This window comes from Pelodiscus sinensis, chromosome 4 (genome assembly GCF_049634645.1).
Source record: "Pelodiscus sinensis isolate JC-2024 chromosome 4, ASM4963464v1, whole genome shotgun sequence".
In the NCBI taxonomy this organism is placed as follows: domain Eukaryota; kingdom Metazoa; phylum Chordata; order Testudines; family Trionychidae; genus Pelodiscus; species Pelodiscus sinensis.
This window is the reverse complement of record NC_134714.1, coordinates 87,374,600-87,394,674: the sequence shown is the minus strand read 5'-3', so window position 1 is coordinate 87,394,674 and position 20,075 is coordinate 87,374,600. Positions and strand designations below refer to the sequence as shown.

The following is a 20,075-nucleotide window of genomic DNA, read 5'->3' as shown; positions in this document are numbered from 1 at the left end:
TTTCAGGATCCAGTGTGAGCCAAAAATATTGTGCAATGCTAATTCTCCACTGCCCCGCACCTGTGAAGTTAATTACACCAGTGCAATTTGAATGCAAAGAGAGTGTAAAAGGCTACCATTCTAATTTACTATTTTATATTCACTTTGCAGTGGAGCAAATGACTACACGAGAGACAGGGCAATGGAAAGTCAGGACCAATGTTTCCAATTTAACGAGAGATTAATTGCAAACTTTGCAAAAGCACACCAAAGAGTCTAACATTGTGTCATCCTCTTACTGCTGGTCAAGGACAACGGTGTTTGTATCCAACCTTAAGCTACACAACCGTTTTACTACTTTCAGCTACAAACCTATCATTAATAATGAAGACTAAAATAGTGCATTGAAATATTTTGAAAGCAAACCATTTTACATCAGTTTATTGCAAGACTATCCACAAAAGAAAACTCTTGGGGGAGTATTTTACTGCTTCAGTGAGCCGTAGATTAATGAAGCTTTCCAAAGCACCTTTCCAAAGTCAATAGGAAGAATAAACATTGCAATGGCTTTCTTATTCATCCATATAATATAAAGCCAAAATACAGTAGGTCAACGCATAGCAGAACAAAACAGATTAACTGGTGGCAACTAGAAAAACACATTTTTGTCCCTCCCTAAAAACCATTTGGGAGAGTAATATATAGAGAATATTACTCACTTGGTGCATTAACTACTGTGTCCCACAAGCACTCCATTTTTGGTGTGCATGTGTACTTGTGCCTTGATCAGAGATTTTTGTAGTAGGGCCCCTTCAGCCTGCACCCAGAACATTCTTATACTCATGCCAAGGCTACGTGGGCCAGATGGGTAAACCACCCTCAGTTCCCTCTCCACTGAAAAGTCTCCCATGGGAGATTCTGAAACAGAGGGGAAGAAAGGGTATGTCTACACTACAGCGCTAATTCGAACTAAGCTAATTCGAACTAACGCGTCTAGAACTAAAAACTAGTTCGAATTAGCGTTTTGCTAATTCGAACTAGCAAGTCCACATTGAGTGGACCCTGAACAGGGCTTAAGGATGGCCGGAAGCAGTGCCGGCAGGGCATCAGATTAGGACTTAGAGCGTGGAGATGCTGTCTCAGGCTAACCGAGGGCTGTGCTTAAAGGGTCCCGACCCCCACCCCGGACAGACAGTTCTAAGGGGTGCCCCGCTTGCAAAGCAGTCCTGGCTTGGATTGCCCGGAGTACTCACACTGGGCACATCACACCACTCGGCCATCAGCCCGGCTGCACTTGCCGCAGGCTGCCATCTGGGGAGAGGGGGCAATCGGGGGGCTGCAGGAGAGCTTCCACACCCAGAAGCCCGCAGAGCCAGCCCAGTCCTCCCCATCGGGAGCTCGTACCCCATTCCTCCCTCACCTCCTTCCACTTACCCTTCCCTAGCCCCCCTTCTTATTGATGTACAAAATAAAGATAACGTTTCTTCCAACATTGACTCTGTCTTTATTGAACAAAACTGGGGGAGACTGGGAAAAGGAGGTGGGAGAGGGGAAGAGAAAGGCTGGGAGAGGGGAGGGCAACTAACATGATCAGGGGTTGGGAACAGGTCCCAGATGAAGAGAGGCTACAGAGACTGGGACTTCTCAGCTTAGAAAAGAGGAGACGGAGGGGGGACAGGATAGAGGTCTCTAAAAGCAGGGGTTGGGTGGAGAGGGTGCATTCAGAAAAGTTCTTCATGAGTTCCCATAAAGAAGGACTAGAGGACACCAAAGGAAAGGAATGGGTAGCAGGCTTCAAACTAGTAAGAGAAAGTTGTTCTTCACAAAGCAAAGAGTTAACCTGTGGAACTCCTTGCTGCAGGAGGCTGTGAAGGCTACAACTAGAACAGAGTTTAAAGGGAAGTGAGATCAAGTCATGGAGGTTGGGTCCATGGAAGTCTTAGCCAGGGGGTAGGAGTGGTGTCCCTGCCCAAAGTTTGTGGAAGGCTGGAGAGGGATGGCACGAGACAAATGGCTTGGTCACTGTCTTCGGTCCATCCCCTCCAGGGTCCCTAGGGTTGGCCGCTGTCGGCTAGATGGACCTTTGGTCTGACCCAGTACGGCCATTGTAAGCTCAGGGCTCAGGGTCGGGGGTCTCAGTGGACCCCCTTGATTTTCATGCACACCTGCTCCTGGGTGGCCAGGCTGGCAGCTCTCCTGCCCTAGCCGGCCACTTTCCTGTGCCTAGTGCGGAGATCGTGGAAAAGGTCCACGATGTCCGCACTAGCCCAGGAAGGTGCCCGCCTCTTGCGGTCCAGGGCAAGCTCCCGAGAGCCGCCAGCCTGGTCCCGGGAAGAGGGGGTGGGCTGGGGGACATCGGGTGGGTGGCTCTGTGCCGTGCCAGGTGCAGAGTCTGCTGGCTGGGTGCTGGCAGGCTTGCACCTGGCACGGGCACCGTAGCCAGCCCGTGCCCCTTTAAGGGGTCCGGGGCCGGGAGGGGGGCATAGAGTTTCCCTGGTGTTGGCCAGAGTGGCCACCAGGGAAACCTGGGGAGGGCTAGCCTCCCACTAGTTCTAATTAAGGGGCTACACACCCCTTAATTCGAACTAGCTAGTTCGAACTAGGCTTAATCCTTGTAAAATGAGGCTTTCCTAGTTCGAACTAAGCGCTCCGCTAGTTCGATTCAAATTCGAACTAGCGGAGCGCTAGTGTAGCGGCTATGAATGTTAGTTCGAACTAACATCCGTTAGTTCGAACTAACATTGTAGTGTAGACATACCCAAAGGCAGGGATGGGGCATCCACAGGGACACATGCCTAGAAGAACTCCAGTTACTGCACAAACTCTCCTCCTTCAAATAGTGTTCCTGTAGATGCTCCCCTTCCAGTGACTCCTGAGCAGTACTTCCCTAAGGAGGCAGGCAGTTCAGAACAGAGTCCAACAGAGAAAACAGAACTGCACTGCTTACAACAGCATTTGGTCTTACTGGAGGCTCCAAAGCATAACAATTAGAAAAAAAAAGGAAGTTGCTGCTCTACAGATGTCTGGAATTTGTACATCCTTAAGCAAGGGTATTATGATATTATGGAATGTGCTATCGCCCTCAAAGAGGGTTACACATGAGATCTGTTGTAACAGATGTTAGTATATCTGGTGATCTGCTTTGATAACCTCTGTTTTTAAAATACCAAACCCTTGTTCTGTCTGAATACAACTGGTCACATTGATTTTTTAAATAATTTTGTCATGTAAAAGGCTAATGCCCTCCTTACAGTTAGGGTATGGAATATGACTCCTTGACTAGTCCTATATGGGATTACTTGGGGGGGGGGGGTTGAGAAATGGGAGATGAATGGTTTGATTAATATGAAATTCTGAGACTACTGTACCTTAGTTAAAAAATCTTGGAAGGGCCCATAGTGATGTTTTTTTCTTGGGTGAATACTATAAACAGGCCTCCAATACTCCAGCTTTCTGGGCAGAACTGATTGCTACCAGAAAGATTGTCTTCACTGATCATATAATATATTTTAGAAATGTGCATCTGTCTGTCTGCCGTTCATCTGTGAGTCCATGTAAATAGTAAAGCCAGGACCACCAAATTTGGTATGCAGCTTCCTCTTATCATAACTTAAAGCAAGGTCAGGGTGTGGTTGTGCCAGGACAATGGGATGTGTGTAGAATGTCATTGTTTTATAGCAAATGAAAAGGGAGGAGTGTGAGACAAGGACAGTTACACTCACACATGACCACAGGGGGCAGCAAACATGGGGACAGGAATCATTACAGAGGGGCAGCAAGTGCTCCAGGAACCAGATGCTGGCTGGCAGCACTTGCCACTCGGGCCTATTCCAAAAAGTAGCTGCTGGCCTTCATGCAGTCCCAGCCATGTTAGGATAGCTGTAAACAGGGCAACCCTATACAAAGATATATGTTTGCTTCTTTGACCACCCTAGTCACCAGGAAGAGACAATGAAAGTATATTAAAATATATCAGATAAACAAAGCTATCAAGCTAACAGCATGGCATCTGTGCTCTAGCAGGAGAAAAGGCTGGTCTGATTTTCACTTGTCAGAGAACACATTGCAAAAGTTTACTGATCTATAAAGATGGGGTGGGAGGATAGGGGTTTGACGTGGGCCATGAGGATATCTGGGGCACAGAGAGTAGACTGAATGACCACCACTCTCAGAAATCTCCAAACAAAGGTACAGTGTGCAGGCATACCTGAAGTGGAACACCCACAGGGACACTCAAAAAGAATGCAAGGTAGTGGATTTAAGCTTGCAGACAGCTAATAAATTACATCTATATCGCACATAAAGAAAGAGTTGATCTGCTCAAACTTCCTAAGTTTTGCAGCATGAGTATTTTCACATAAAAACTATCACTGAAGAGCCATTGCTGGAATTCTAGAAGAGAATAACCACTTGAACCTCTGGTTTCCAGGATGTTAATAAAAAGTGAAGCCATTGGTTGGATCTCCCTGGTCTGGCACCATCAGGATATGACTGGTCCCAAATGAGAGAATTTGCTAGACAAGGGGAAGTGTCCCCACCCACAGGCCCTGATCCAAGCCCTTGCCTTTGGCCCCCTCTATTCACTGCCAGCCAGGATATCTGCCCTGCTGGTGCTGGCCCCCCCAGCCCTGGGCTACCATGGGCCGCCAGGCTTCTCCAGCCCCCAACCCTGTACTGCTGTGGGTGACCAGGTTTCCTCAGCTCTGCACTGCCACGGGCTGTCAAGCTTCTCAGACACCATGCGGTCACAGATGGCTTGTCTGGCCTACGGCCCTGGTCTGCCACAGGTAGCTGGGTTTCTCCAGCCCCCAGCTCCACTCTGACGCAGATTGCCAGAGTTCTCTGGGCCTGGCCCAGCACTTCTATGGGGCTCTGCCCTCCCACCACCCAGCCATGCTGTTGACTCTGCTGCCTGCCCACGGATGTTGCCAGACCACAGAGTGCCAGTTTTCAGAGGTGGAACCTGTATGTAGAAGATTAACAGAACAGAATATTCACACAACCAAAGTACACCAGGCAAATGAAATTTTAATATTGCCATGTTTGAAGTTTTTAATAGTTATGATGTCTGTTTGCCCTGAGAATAGATGAACCTTCCCAACTCAACTCCTTGCAGCATCAGTCCCAAAATGCCCTATTTACAAATATGAGGCAAAATCTACCATGCACGCATACACACACATTCAGTGGGAGGAAAGCTCTGTGAGGATTGCCTTACAGAGATTCCCTGACAGCATAGCATGGTGGGGAGGAGAAACATGAGGGTTATGGGGCAGACCATAGTATCTGCCCTACAAAGCCACCAATTTTGGCAGACACTAGGAGGTTAACTATACAGAGATCCTTCACCTTTGACATAGCTGTGGCATCTAATTCCATGACAACTGATGCTATAGGAATTCCCTATTAAAGAGGAAGGAAAGAACAGAAACTATAGCAACAAGTTATATTCACAGAATCATAGAACACTAGAACTGGAAGAAACCTTGATAGGTCATCAAGTCCAGTCCCCTGCCCTCACGTCAGGACTCAGTACAGTTTAGACCATCTCTGACAGATGTCTATCTAACCTGCTCTTAAATATCTCCAGTGATAGAGATTCCACAACCTCCCTAGGCAATTTATTCCAGTGTTTAACTACCCTGACAGTTAGGAACTTTTTCCTAATGTCCAACCTAAACCTCCCTTGCTGCAGTTTAAACCCATTGCTTTTTGTCATATCCTCAGAGGCCAAGGAGACAATTTTTCTCCCTCCACCTTGTGACACCCATTTAGATACCTAAAAAACGCTATCATGTCCCCTCTCAATCTTCTCCTTTCCAAACTAAATAAGCCCAAGTCTTTCAATCTTCCTTCATAGATCATGTTCTCTAGACCATTAATAATTCTTGTTGCTCTTATTTGGAACTTCTCCAATTTCTCCACATCTTTCTTGAAATGTGGTGCCCAGAACTGGACACAATTGAGGCCTGATCAGCGCAGAATAGAGAGGAAGAATGACTTCTTGTGTCTTGCTCACAACATTCCTCTTAATGCATCCCAGAATCATGTTTGCTTTTTTTTGCAACAGCGTCACACTGCTGACTCATATTTAGCTTGTGGTCCACTATTATGCCTAGATCCCTTTCTGCCGTACTCCTTCCTAGACAGTCGCTTCCCATTCTGTATGTGTGAAACAGATTGTTCCTTTCTAAATGGAGTAATTTGTATTTGTCCTTATTAAACTTCATCCTATTTACCTCAGACCATTTCTCTAGTTTGTCCAGATCATTGTGAATTATGACCCTATGCTCCAAAGCAATTGCAACACCTCCCAGAATGGTATCATCTGCAAACTTAATAAGCATACTCTCTATGCCAATATCTAAAATGTTGATGAAGCTATTGAACTGAACCAGTCCCAAAACAGACCGCTACCCGGTCTCTCACAGGGCCCTGGGCCGGGACCCGGTGGAGTAGGGTGGGCTCAGGTCTCCCTACCTGGGGTGCATCCCTGCTACAACCCTAACCTGGGTTGTGGACTCAGGCCGGAGGGCCTTGGCCTTATCTTAAAGGGCCAGCTTTCAACTGTGTTGTTGACTCAGGCCAGAGGACCTCGGCCTTGCCAAAAAGGGCTGGACGTGGACTGTGCTATGGACTCAGGCCAGAGGGCCTTGGACTTAAGAGGGTAGATGGGAGGGGCCCGCCACACTAAGCTATTGGGGACAATGAAGGAATGTCATGCACCCCTCTGGCTTAAACCCAACCCAACTTGAGGCTACCCACTCCCTGCAACGGTCTATAAAGTCTATGCCCCTTGAGGATCCTGAGGTCAGGGAAAAAACAATAGTGCTGTAGCTACAGCTGATCTTCTCCCCTACCCTTTCTATCCAGAAAGGGCAAGAGTCACACACAGAGGGTCCCTGTATAGATGTGAAGGGAACCCATTAAATTAAATCCCACTTTCTAGCATGTCAGTAATAAAAATGAGCATTAGGGTCCTGATTCTACATTCCTTGGCTTGAGTGAGGAATGCAGACAAGGGCTCCGTGCCAATATACACTTCAGTGGTCTTTACAATTATTAATGTATTAACCCTAATTAACTATTACTCTGGTGAGTAAGTAAATGCTAGCCAAAGCTCAAGGAGGGGAGGTGATTTGCCCAAGATCAGAGAGGGAGTCAGTGTCAGAAGTGGATTCAAAGTCACGAATTACAGGCTCCCCATCCTGATAAGAGCAATGTGATTACAATGTAAACATTAATTTTTGCAGTAACATTTTGGTGCCTAAAGAGCACACTCTATCAAAACGGCTACTTTGTAACCAGTTAAAAAACATACCTGTGGGAACTTCTCAGTTACAGAACCAGCATTGTCCTCAGGGGACAAAATGGGCCATGGGAAAAGGTTGCCATTTGAACAGCAGCAACTGTTCAAAAAGGAAAAAGGTATTTAATAATTAACTTTGAAGAAAGACAAACAGAAGTCTCCTTCCCAAATAGTCTAAATCCTGAGAGAAAAGTAACAGGCAGCCTTTCTGAGGAGCATACCTAGGTTCTGCAGATTTATGACACGCTTCCCATGTTACCAAGCCAACATCTTAGAGAAGATTAGGTGGTAGTTTTCCAGTGACTACTGATGCATTTAAAACAGGAAATATTTCAGATGGATTTCAGGAAAGAGACTGTGGGAGACAGTCCCAGTTCATTCATACCTCTGTAAACTATGTAGAAGAAAGGCCAGTTAGAAGGAGGTTAGAATATGAGATCGTCTTGCAGAAGTAGTTTCAGGCTTCTGGCTTGGTAAATTAATGGAGGAAAAAAATCTATACTTTAAAAGCCCAAAGAACCTGCTCAATGTAGAGAAATTAAAGTTTGTTGATTACAGAACAGAGATATCATGATTAGAACCATATAATATGATGCAACCTACAAACCAGGAGTGAGGAACCTAAGGTTTGGGTCCAGATGCAGCCCCCAGCTGGGTCCAGATGTGGCCCCCAGCATTGAGGGGCCCCATGCTGGCACCCCAGCCCCCAGCTCTCCTCCTGTGGGGCTGGTGCACAAAAAATCTACTAGCCTAGGCTCTGGTGTGTGAGGGGAATGTGGGGAGTGTCTTCTCAGTAAGGACCTACATTAGTGAAGGTTTTTTTTGGTTTTTTTGGTTTGTTTTTTTGGTTTTTGCTTTGCTTCTCCCTTGTGTGCAACCCCCAACTAGTTTTTCTGTGGGTCAGCAACCCCCAACCCAAAAAAGGTTCCCACCCCCTGCTTTAAATCGAATTTATATAGAAATATTCCATTTATAATCAAATCTCAATATGTGTCAATGTACAAACTAAAATTATAATCACAGAAAAGTGCAGATACAAAAGAAACTATTATATGAGTGGTACAGTATAGTCTTGCTCCGATAGTATGATTATGCCAATGTGCTAATATTCAGGTTAATATTAACAAGGTCTGATGGTAACAAAGGGCCTTATACAAAAATCACTAAAGTAAATGAAAAGAATCTTATTATACCCGTTTTATGCTGATATTACTTCAATTAAATTACATTGACATAAAATTGGTATGAGAAAGTAGAGAAGACACGGGGTCAAAATTTTCAACAAATGTCACCTGAATAGTGAGAACAAGAGGGGAGAACATCAAAAGTCAAATTTGCACACAGACGTATACTAAATCATTATTATATTAATGCTGGTATAACAGAGAGATGAAAGGAGACCATGTATAATCTGGAATTTGAACTCTAGTGGATGGGAAAAAATCAATTTGCATCTAATAATTTTCTAATTTACCAGCTAATAAGGAAGCTACAGAAACTGCAAAGTATGAGAGCATGACAAGATAATTCTAGATCACAAAGCAAATTTGGGAAGGTTCTTGAAACTATTAATTCAGAAGTTAACTCGTCTACTGGTATTCGCCCTTCAGTGGAATCTGACTGAAATCTCAAAACATTTGAGAATAAAGTATCTGAGGCAACAAAATTCTTTCTATTTTGATGGATAAAGGCAGGATGGATAAACATCTACAATGTTTTAAAAAATCTGATATTTTTTAATTTAAATTGGATTTTTTTATTTTGTTGTTTAAATTATAAGATTTTCTTTTTAAAAATAAAATTGTTAAAGATGAAATATGAATTAAATACAAAATATGTTAAGCCTTATACTTACTATAATCACTTAAAACATTTCACCAGAATATAAACAATGATGAATCCATGATACTATCAAGTTAAAAGCACCTTTTCTCAATAAAGAAATACATTTTCCCCCTCATTTAAATTTTGAGGACAACCTTATAAATAGAACACAATAGGCCATGTAATGTATTAAAGGCTCGTTTTATTTAATAAACATTTTATATGCTGTTTTTGGAGTTTAATTAAATTCTATTTAGCATCTTAATGCAGCTTGACACACTGCATGAGCATTAGTTATCTAGTAAATATGCATTATACCATTCACCATTTTCTAACTAAAAATATACAGTTATTAAGAATCTGAAAATACTGAGCTACATAACTGCTTGCATAAATGTATATAGTCATAGTGTGCCCTTATAGATAGCAAAAGATGGACAATAGTGATGTCTTTATAATTATAACAACCAATGAGAATGTACCTTTCTTTAGAAAATAACTAAAGTACACATGGAAAAGTTGGTTTTTACTTATGGTACATCTACACAGCAACATTATTTTGAAATAACTCAGTCCACATCTACACAGCAGGCAGAAATAATGTTGAAATACTGTCAAACTGGAGGAATTCTTACTCCTGAAACCCTCATTGTATGAGGAGTAAGGGAAGTGGGAGGAAGAGTGCTCTATTTCGAAATAATGCTACACAATTGACATAACTTGAAATAAACTACGCAAATTGAGCTAAGCCCTGCTGTATAGACACATCCTTGGTGATGTTAATCACAATTTAAATAGCTGATTTAAAGCACTTTGACTGAAATAAATCCACCCTAAATAAAGTCTTAGAACACTGCATTGAAACAAAAAAAAAAGGTGTCTTCTTATCTTGTGTAGATAACTTGCATGTGGAAAATTCTAGTGAAAACAAGACAGTCTGTAGCTTTCACATGTGGTAGCATGTCAAGTTAAAAGACTAGAGGTGTTCTAAGTTTTACCTGGACCTTCTAAAGAGTTAATACTATAACCAGTGCTTTTTTTCTGATGGTAGGCAACGGTACAGTGTACTGTCACCTTGTTTTGGGAGCACTCTCTGCTTTCCCCTGGCACAGCCCCCAGCCGGCCCTGGGAGCACTTGTGCTGCACGGAAGTCTGCTCAGGACATGTGGCAATTAAAGGCACCACAACTGCATTTGGCCCAGCACTTTTTTTTTTTTTTTTTTTTTGCTCTAGAAATTTTCCCTGGCAGTTTTTTCCCTGAAACTCTAATATCAGCACTTTTTTTTTAAAGCACTGACTATAACTATCTTGTAACTCAAAATAAGAGAACACCTTTTTCCTTTGAAGATAAGGCTAAACAAAGTCAAAGCGGAAGCAGAAAATATTTTTGTAAGACAGCTCTTAACAAGCTGTTCCCAAGCACACATATAGAGAAGAGACCAAGTTTAAATATAACAGTGGCAAAATCCAAGATCTGAATTATATTTAAAAAAAAATCAAGGGTTTATTGTTTTAGAACCAAGAAATATATCTCAGTTTAAACATATAGCATTATTAACTCACCTGACTTACAGGGATGGGGAACATTTTTTGGGTCGGGGGTCACTGACCCACAGAAAAATCAGTTGTGGGATGCACATAAATGAGAGGTGAAGCAATCCCCCCCCCAACAAAAAAAATCCTTCACTAATGTGGAAGGAGGTGTACAGCTAGTTCAGATAGGAAGCCTAATCCGAACTAGCTAGTCCGTGCTGCATGTAGCCGCGCGGCACGGGGTCCGACCTAGCCGGCATTTAAAAATGGCGCCGGCTGACTTTATGCAAATGAAGCCCGGGAAATTCAAATCCCAGGCTTCATTTGCAACTCCGTATGACTACATTACCCCCCTAGTTCAAACTAGGGGGGTAGTGTAGACATACCCTCACAACCAGCTAGTAAGTAGCAGACTATTAATTCAATTCTCTGTGTATGCTCTTAATCATTCTTTGTGCATACACAAATCTTTATTCGTGTCAATCTTTCACAGAAAGTGCACAGATTTAAAATGTTAGCAAAGGTGCTGTAACTAGGGGTGCTGGACTGCAGCAGCAACCCGTCTTGAACTGGTTTCCATCATACCCAGTGTTTACAGTTTTGTTTGATGGCTTTCAGCACCCCCACTATACAACAACATTGAATATTCATTCATTTGCAAAATCTGATTCATAGCTTTTTTCTCCCTCCCCCCCCCCCCCACCTGTTAATAATTTTTCAATATTCCATTTAAAGGATCTGTACTACAGTTTAAATGATTTTCCAGAAGGCATTTTGCCTTTGAGACTGGGTAACTACTCCAATAAACAGCATATAAACACAGGGTACTACTTTCTGCATTTCATTCAATGATACTCATTGCACCTCATCTTTTCACAAGGGATTGGAATAATCTTAAAACTTCACAGTTAGTCAAAAAAAGCTTCAGATAAGGCTAACACCAAATAAAATAAATGACCCTAACATAACTTGTGAATGCTGTGTGTGCCCTCATGCAGGCTTAATTCAATATTATCTCTATTTATTTATCTTGAAATTTTTATTCATATTACGCTTCAGCTAGGAATATTTGAAATTCTTGTTTTGGGCTTCCTATCTTAGGGTATGTCTACACTACAAAGTTAATTCGAACTAACAGATGTTAGTTCGAATTAACTTTAATAGGAGCTACACAGGCAAACTGCTAGTTCGAACTTAATTCGAGCTAGCGGAGCGCTTAATTCGAACTAGGTAAACCTCATTCTACGAGGACTAACGCCTAGTTTGAATTAAGTAGTTCGAATTAAGGGCTGTGTAGCCACTTAATTCGAACTAGTGGGAGGCTAGCCCTCCCCAGCTTGCCCTGGTGGCCACTCTGGGCACCACCAGGGAAACTCGTCTGCCCCCCTCCCGGCCCCGGAGCCCTTAAAGGGGCATGGTCTGGCTACCGTGCCCGTGCCAGGTGCAAGCCTGCCAGCACCCAGCCAGCAGACCCAGCCAGTAGACCCCACAAACCAGCCACCCTCTGCCACCCAACCCTCCGCCTCTTCCCGGAACTAGGCTGGCGGCTCCCAGGAGCCTGCCCGGGGCCACAAGAGGCAGGCGCCCGCCTGGTCTAGTGCGGACATCATGGACCTCATCGAGGTTTGGGGGGAAGCCTCCAACGTCCACGACCTCCGCACTAGGCACAGGAAGGTGGCCGTCTAGGGCAGGATAGCTGCCAGCCTGGCCACCCAGGAGCAGGTTTGCATGAAAATCAAGATGGCCCAGTGAGACCCCCCAACCCTGAGCCCTGAGCTTAGAACATAAGAACATAAGAATGGCCGTACTGGGTCAGACCAAAGTTCCATCTAGCCCAGTAGCCTGTCTGCCGACAGCGGCCAACACTAGGTACCCTGCAGGGGATGGACTGAAGACAATGACCAAGCCATTTGTCTCGTGCCATCCATCTCCAGCCTTCCACAAACAGAGGCCAGGGGCACCAATTCTACCCCCTGGCTAATACCACTCCATGGACCCAACCTCCATGAATTTATCTAACTTCTCTTTAAACTCTGTTATAGTTCTAGTCTTCACAGCCTCCTGCAACAAGGAGTTCCACAGGTTGACTATTTGCTTTGTGAAGAAGAACTTTCTGTTATTAGTTTGAAGCCTGCTACCCATTCATTTCATTTGGTGTCCTCTAGTCCTTCTATTATGGGAACTAATGAAGAACTTTTCTTTATGCACCCTCTCCACACCACTCATGCTTTTATAGACCTCTATCATATCCCCCCTCAGTCTCCTCTTTTCTAAGCTGAAAAGTCCCAGTCTCTTTAGCCTCTCTTCATATGGGACCTGTTCCAAACCCCTGATCATTTTAGTTGCCCTCCCCTCTCCCACTCTCTGTCTTCCCCTCTTCCACCTCCTTTTCCCAGTCTCCCCGAGTTTTGTTAAATAAAGAGAGTTTCTATTTTTGACCACAAGTGTCCTTTATTTTGTACACCAGGAAGGGGGGCTAGGGACGGGTAAGTGGAAGGATGTGAGGGAGGAATGGGGTACGAGCCCCTGATGAGGAGGACTGGGGTGGCTCTGTGGGCTCCTCAGGGTGAAAACTCTTTTGCAGCCCCCGATTGACCCCCCCCTCCCGGATGGCAGCCTGCGGCAAGTGCAGCCGGGCTGATGGCCGAGTGCCGTGATATGCCAAGTGTGGGCACTCAGGGCACTCCAAGCCAGGACTGCTTTGCAAGTGGGGAACCCCTGAGAACTGTCTGTCAGGGGTGGGGATCGGGTCCCTTTAAGCACAGCCCTCGGATAGCCTGAGACAGCAGCTCCACGCTCTAAGTCCTAATCTGATGCCCTGCCGGCACTGCTTCCGGCCATCCTTAACCTCGGTTCAGGGTCCACTCAATGTGGACATGCTAGTTCAAATTAGCAAAATGCTAATTCGAACTAGTTTTTAGGTCTAGATGCACTAGTTCGAATGAGCTTAGTTCGAATTAACTAATTCAAATTAAATTAGTTCGAATTAGTGCTGTAGTGTAGACATACCCTTAAATATTGTTGAGGACTTGCACTGAGTGTTTCAGGGTTCATTAAGACACCCAGACTATTTTAGAAGTTTGCTAGACTATTTGATCTATTGGGGTTTTGTGTAAGACATTACACTTTATCATATTAAAGACCTGATCCAACAAGCCTTTTTGCACAGGGAATTCCCACAAAGTCAATAGTTGGCTTTGAGACACTAAAACAGAGAACATAATCTTCAGTGTATCAGGGCTATGAGAAGGTGAATATGCTTCTTCATAAGACTGCTTCTTGGGCTAGCCAATTTTGCAATTGATCTGGTGCATGATCTTGGGGTGTCATATCACCCACCTGTAAAACGGGAATAATACTTGCCTGATGAGTGAAAAGTAGAATGAATGCTATGTATTACTATTAATTTATTATAAAACAGTGCTTTCTCTGCTCAACCAAAACTAATTGTTGTATTTATGTACTTATGTACTTAGCAAACTCTTACATAATGCTAGTAGTTATTCGAACACCCATGAGTCCACATTTATTGCTCCAGTGGCCACTCTTTGCTTATACCTTACTGACTGTTCTCATTGCCTGTTAAAAGTTTTTTTAACCACTGTGTTACATAACTAAACAATCTAAATAAATATTGTAATACGAGAGATGTGTGCTGAAGCACAAGGAATAACATCCTTCCATGCCAAGTAGAATTCTTCTTTACCTTCTTTTAGAGAGGACATAACCGAGTACCTCTCATAGAATAATAATTCTTGGTACTTTTTGCTTCTCATCCCTAGATCTCAAAGTACTTTACAAGCACCTAATTAAATTTCAAACCACAAGCTATGTGTATTTGTCCAGTTCCTCACTATAGGCTCCAAGAAATGTTTTAGAAACAGACACAACACAAGCAAGAGCAACACAATGGTTTTCCTACTGCCCCATCAATATGCCCCATCTAAACGGACCAAATTGTTATTTTCCTGACTCATTCAGTCCTTAGCTTTTCCGCTGTGATGATCAATACAGGTGACAATACTAATAGAGTCAACTGATCCAACTTATTTATCTAGGCCACAAAATAATTAATTTTTAATAAGAGAACAGTATGAAGGGGATTTTGAAACTCCACCTAGTCACAAGCTACTGTTATGTATTTGGCTGTTTACTTTATGAGTCTCACCCATTACTTGATAAAAATATGCAAGGTGCTGTATGCCCTCCTTTCCATTTATCTTCAATGGGAGCTGAGAACCTCAGTACCTCAACAGTGCTGGATTCTGAAAAAAGGTTACCAGCTTCTTGTAACTGTTATTCTTCAAGCTGTGTGGCTCATGTCCATTCCGATACATGTATGACTGCACTGTGGGCAAGGACATCTTCGCTAAGTCATAGCATGTCCATATGCATGAAGTAATCCATGACAAAATGCACTGCACGGATCTGGGGAGTTCCCTCATCCTCTCAGTGATGGCAGTAAAGTTTTGAGGTGGTTTCCTGAATGTTTTTGTACATTCAGAATAGAATGCCAAGACACACCCGACATCTAGAGAATGAAGCATTCACTCCTTGTTAGTAGCAAGGGGTTTTGGGAAGAACAAGGGCAAAAAGTTGTCCTGATTCAACTGCAATTGTGAGACCACTTTGGGGAGGAAAGTAGGGTGCAGACACAGCTGGGCCTTATCTTTGTAAAACACAGTATATGGAGGCTCAGACATAAGCACTCTTAGCTTGGAGACCCTTATAGACACCAGGAAAACTGTCTTCTGGGAGAAATAAGAAAGCAAAGAGGTGGCCATATGTTCAAATAGAGGGCCATGAGCTTGGTTAACACTAAATTAGGGTTAACACTAAACTGATTCATATGTGCTGATATAGACTGTCTAGTCCCTTAAGGAAGCACAGGACCACCAGCTGTACCCTTACAGAAGATATGGAAAGTCCCTACTGCTTGAGAGACAGGAGGCAGTCAAAGGTAAAGCCTGCTATGGAGGAATACCCCATTGCAAGGTCCAAATCAACATTTTCACCTGGCCAAGTATGTGGCACAGGTGGAAGGTTTCCTACTTTCCATTACAACCTTTTGCACTGGGTCTGAACATTGGAGCTCTATGGGATTCAACCATGGAGTTTCCAGGCTGTAAGGAGGAGGGGCTCCAGGTTGAGGTGCTAGAGCCCGCTGTGCTCCTGAGTGAAAAGGTCCAGACATAGCAGGAGGGGCAGTGGCCTGGTCACCAAGAGATGCAACAGAGTGGTAAACCAGTGAGCTATGCCAGCACTATCAGGATTAAAGATGCCCTGTCCTGGTGAATCTTGGTGAGAACTGTGTAGAGGCCTGGGAATGGTGAGAAGGTACACAGCAAGTGGTTCAACCTTGCACTTGGGAGGTGTGATTCCCAGCACGGACAGACAAACTCAGATTATCTCAACACAAGAAAGTATGCTAAAACAGTTGTTTCAGCACTGCTGGTGGCTACACCTAGGTTTTCAAGTTCACCTTATACCCTTTATGTGAGCACAGGTGGAAAGCCCAAATTGCTGCCCCCGCTGAAATGCCCACACTGCTATTTTTAGCAAGCTACCTTTAGTTGAGCAAGCATAAGACTAATCTATCTGCAATGGAATCACACCTCCCAGCTATATGGCAGACATGTCCTTTATTGCATCTGAAAATTTGACCCGGAATCTTTGTTTTCTAAATAATAGGTAATGAGTCCATTTAGACGTTCTTATTTTATTTTATAAACATCTAGAGTACTAATGGTAACTAATCATATCCTTACAATATAGCTATGGAACCTACATCAATCACTAGGCCAGACAGAGAGCTAGATACAATTAGAGTAGACTTGTTTTTATCAAGCTTCTGTCAGCATCTTATCCATTTATTTTGGCTAGAGGTGTGTACCAACTACTGGCCCAATCCTGAAATCATAGTATATTCAAAATTCTCCATTGACATCAATGAAAGTTTTGTGCTCATAAGAATCAGATACTAGCTTCCCATTCGGTATGTGGAGTAGGGATGTTAATTGCGTTTAATCAGCTAATCAAGTAGTTGATGGAATTTCCATCTATTAATTGCTTAGTCAATAAGAGGGGAAACTGCATAGCTACAGAGGAGTTAGCTCCTGGCCCAGGGAGCTAACCCCGCTTCAACTCTGCCTTCATATGTATTAAATGCCATCAGGCTCTTAAAAAAGTTGAAAGGAAGAAGCACAGCGGGGGAGGACTAAGCATGAACTAGGAATCTGCTGTCCTGGCTCACGCCGGATACCCCTGGCTGTGCCTCTGCTTTTTAAATGTGTTAAGGGCCACCAGGCTCTTAATACATTTTAAAAGTAGAGGCAGAGTGGAGGAGACCCACCGCGAGCTGGGAATCAGCTGTCTTGCTTCTCTTGTGCGGGGTCCCCCTGGCTGCGCCTCTGTCTCTCCCAGTACCAGCTCCTGCTCCCCCCGTTACCTCTCTCTGATACAGGCTACAACTGAAGTGGAGGAAGCAACTAGTCAAGTGACCAACTAATCAACTACCCATATGCTTATCAGGCAGTCGACTAGTTGCTTACCTCTGTAATTTGGAATCTCTCTAGACAGGAGATTTGCTTTCATGATTTTAAAATGTACCTTGATTTCTAGGTGAGTTAAATTTTTGACTGATTTGTTATTCTTTCTGGCTACATGAACCTAAGGATTTCAGGTTATAATATGTCCTACATACGTTATTTATGGAGCATCAGCATTATGCCTGGCATTGTAAAGACCGGAAAATCAAAATGCTCACAGTCAAAAAGAGCTTACATAAGAAGGCTATGTCCACACTACAGCTTGTGTCAGCAGAACTAATGTCATTCAGGAGTGTGAAGGAAATATCCCTTGAGTGACATAAGCTACACCAACATAAGCACTCATGTGCACTGCATTATATTCGCAGGAACGATTCTGCTGCACTGTACATGTAGACGTGCCCTAAGACAGGACTGGACAAAATAAGATCTGCAGCCGGGATATGGATATGCCAAGCTTCCAGATCCAGCCCACGAGAACCCAGCCTGCTTGGCACTCAGTGAAGGCGGCTGCTGCAGGGCCTAGAAGGAGGGGGCAGATCCCTCCCAGATATCACACCCCAATCCCTTACCCCAGGCATGGGCAATAATTTTTGGTGGGCAGACACTCCAAGATTCTGGAAAGTAGTCAAAGGCCACATTTTTCTGTGGAAGAGGTGTGGGATCTAGGATGGTGCAGAAGGGAGTATGGGGGTAAGGGTTTGGGGTACAGGAGACAGTGTGGGTCTGAGAGGGAGTCTGGGTGAAGGAGGGGGTTGTGACCTGAGTCAGAGGATTTGGGTGTAGGTTCAGGGAGGGAGTATGAATGCAGGAGATGATTCTGGCTTGGAGGAGAGGTATAGGAGGGGTTGCAAGTTCTGGGAGGGAGTTGTGACCTGGGGTAGGGGGTTGCAGAGGCTTTGTATGGTGACTTGGGGGAGGGAGTTGGGGTGTTGGAGGGGCTGGGTTGCCAGAGGCAGGCTTTGATTGGGAGGTGCTTACATAAGTGTCTCCTGGACAGAAGCTCTATAGCACCTTCAAGGAAGTCTGGGCTCCCTGCCTGCTGCAGCCCCAGATCACTTAAAAATGCAGGCTGCTCCCTCCATGTGGCTCTCAGCTCCAGGAGGGGAAAGAAGCTCGCACTGTCCCCATCCTGCAGGCCAATCTCTCAGCTCCTATTGGCTGGTTGTTTCCAGACAATCAGAGCTGAGGATTAGGATGGGGGCAGGGAGATCACACAAAGTCTCCCCCTCCCTTTAGAGCAGAGATGCATGCGGAGCAGCCCTGCATTTGAAACAGCAGCTGCTGTGTGCCTCAGGGTCCCAGCAGGAGGGTCCATGGGCTGGATCTGGTGGCTTGGCGGGCTAGATCTGGCCTATGAAAGGTATCTTGGCCACCCCTGCCTTACCCCAAACTTCCTTCTGTTCCCAACCTCCATACCTCCTTCATTAAAATAATGAAAGAGTGCAGCCCTTGACCACTTACCAAATTCTTGGAGTGGCTTCCCATCCAAAATTATTGGCCACCCCTACCCTAAGATGACCAGCAACTCGAAGTGGAAGAATAAATCAATTTGGTGACCAGAATACAGATTTCTACTCAGTGCAGAGCCGGGCTTGGTTTAGTCTGATTTTGTTTCAAAATTCAAGAGATTTTTGCACATGCTCAACTTAAAACATGTGAACAGTGATGAACTTAAATGTGTAGTTATGTGTTTTCATGCATCAGAATCCAAGGGAAGGAGAATATTCAGTGTACAAAGGTATAAAGACAAGTATGGTAGACGGATACAGAGGCAGGTGCCTTGTGCCATACAAAAGGAGCGAAGAGATGAAAGCAAATCTGTAAATAGCAGTAGAGTTATCCAAGGCTTTAAAGATGTGGTTGGGAGAATGAAATTTGAAGCTGAAGGCAAGATGGAGCCAATGTAAAGATACAGTATACATAGTAATATAATCAAGGTAGTGAAAAAATGACGCTTTTCTCCTTTGGGCTTATACAATTTTTCTGTTTAAATCAAAATTCCTCTTTTGTTAAACTATACTAAGTATTTATAAACAGTAATTAAAGTGAAGCTTGTAATAAAGGCCACCTCCCTCTGGAAACCAAATGTTTTAAATGCCTTCTTTTAAGTAACCATGGTTTCCATCACATTTTGTTTGACCTTTAGTTAAAGGCCACCTGTTCTACACAATCAACTTTGGGTGATCCCTTGGGTGGTCTCGAAGGTTTCACCATGGTAGTTTGCAGTCTGTGTTCATTTCCATGGCAGTTTAATTCAGCTGCCTGGCTTTCAGCCTCCATTTGCCAATAAATAAACAAAACAAGAGATATTCATTACCAAATTCCTTTGAATGAGTCCAGCTCAATCTCGGAATCTTAGGCATGTTTCTGTGCTATGCCCTAGATATGCAATAATGTTAATATTTATATGAGATATGAAAATTACTGCATTTTGATTGGCTGCAGGAATTCCAATAAAGCTATTGTTCATACAATCAAAGAAAAAAGGTGTAATAGTTTTATATTTTTACTATACCTCCTAATGAATCTGCCTTCTATAATGTTATCTTCAAAAGAAAACTGTACTTCTGAATTTAATGTCCACAACACAAAACTTTTCATACATTTCTGTATATAATATATAGTGCCTTCTTGATCTAGTATATTTGTAAATGCATCAACCATCAACTCGGACAATATATACCTCTCTATACAATACATTTTGATGTTTTCATCAATCCTCTTAACAGAAAATTCTTCAAAAGTTTAAAAAGAAAAAGAACATAACATTTCTCAATTTATACATAATCACAAATATTTTATTTTCTTCATGAAAAGACTCCCAAAACAATGGATGCTACAATTTATCTATAAAACCCTGAACTGAAGAATTTAAGAGG

The 20,075-nt window shown here is 43.6% G+C and overlaps 1 protein-coding gene across 11 annotated transcripts in view; it reads right to left on the bottom strand.

Moving 5' to 3' along the window:
* Positions 1-20,075, bottom strand: part of SHANK2 (SH3 and multiple ankyrin repeat domains 2) — a 690,873-nt gene that overhangs the window by 593,497 nt on the left and 77,301 nt on the right. Inside the window, exon 5 of one of the 11 annotated variants that reach the window (XM_075927691.1) lies at positions 7,301-7,388. The exons of the other annotated variants lie outside the window; for them this stretch is intronic. The gene's annotated coding sequence lies outside the window, so the exon portion shown is untranslated. The remainder of the gene's footprint in view (positions 1-7,300; positions 7,389-20,075) is intronic. 11 annotated transcript variants of the gene reach the window in all.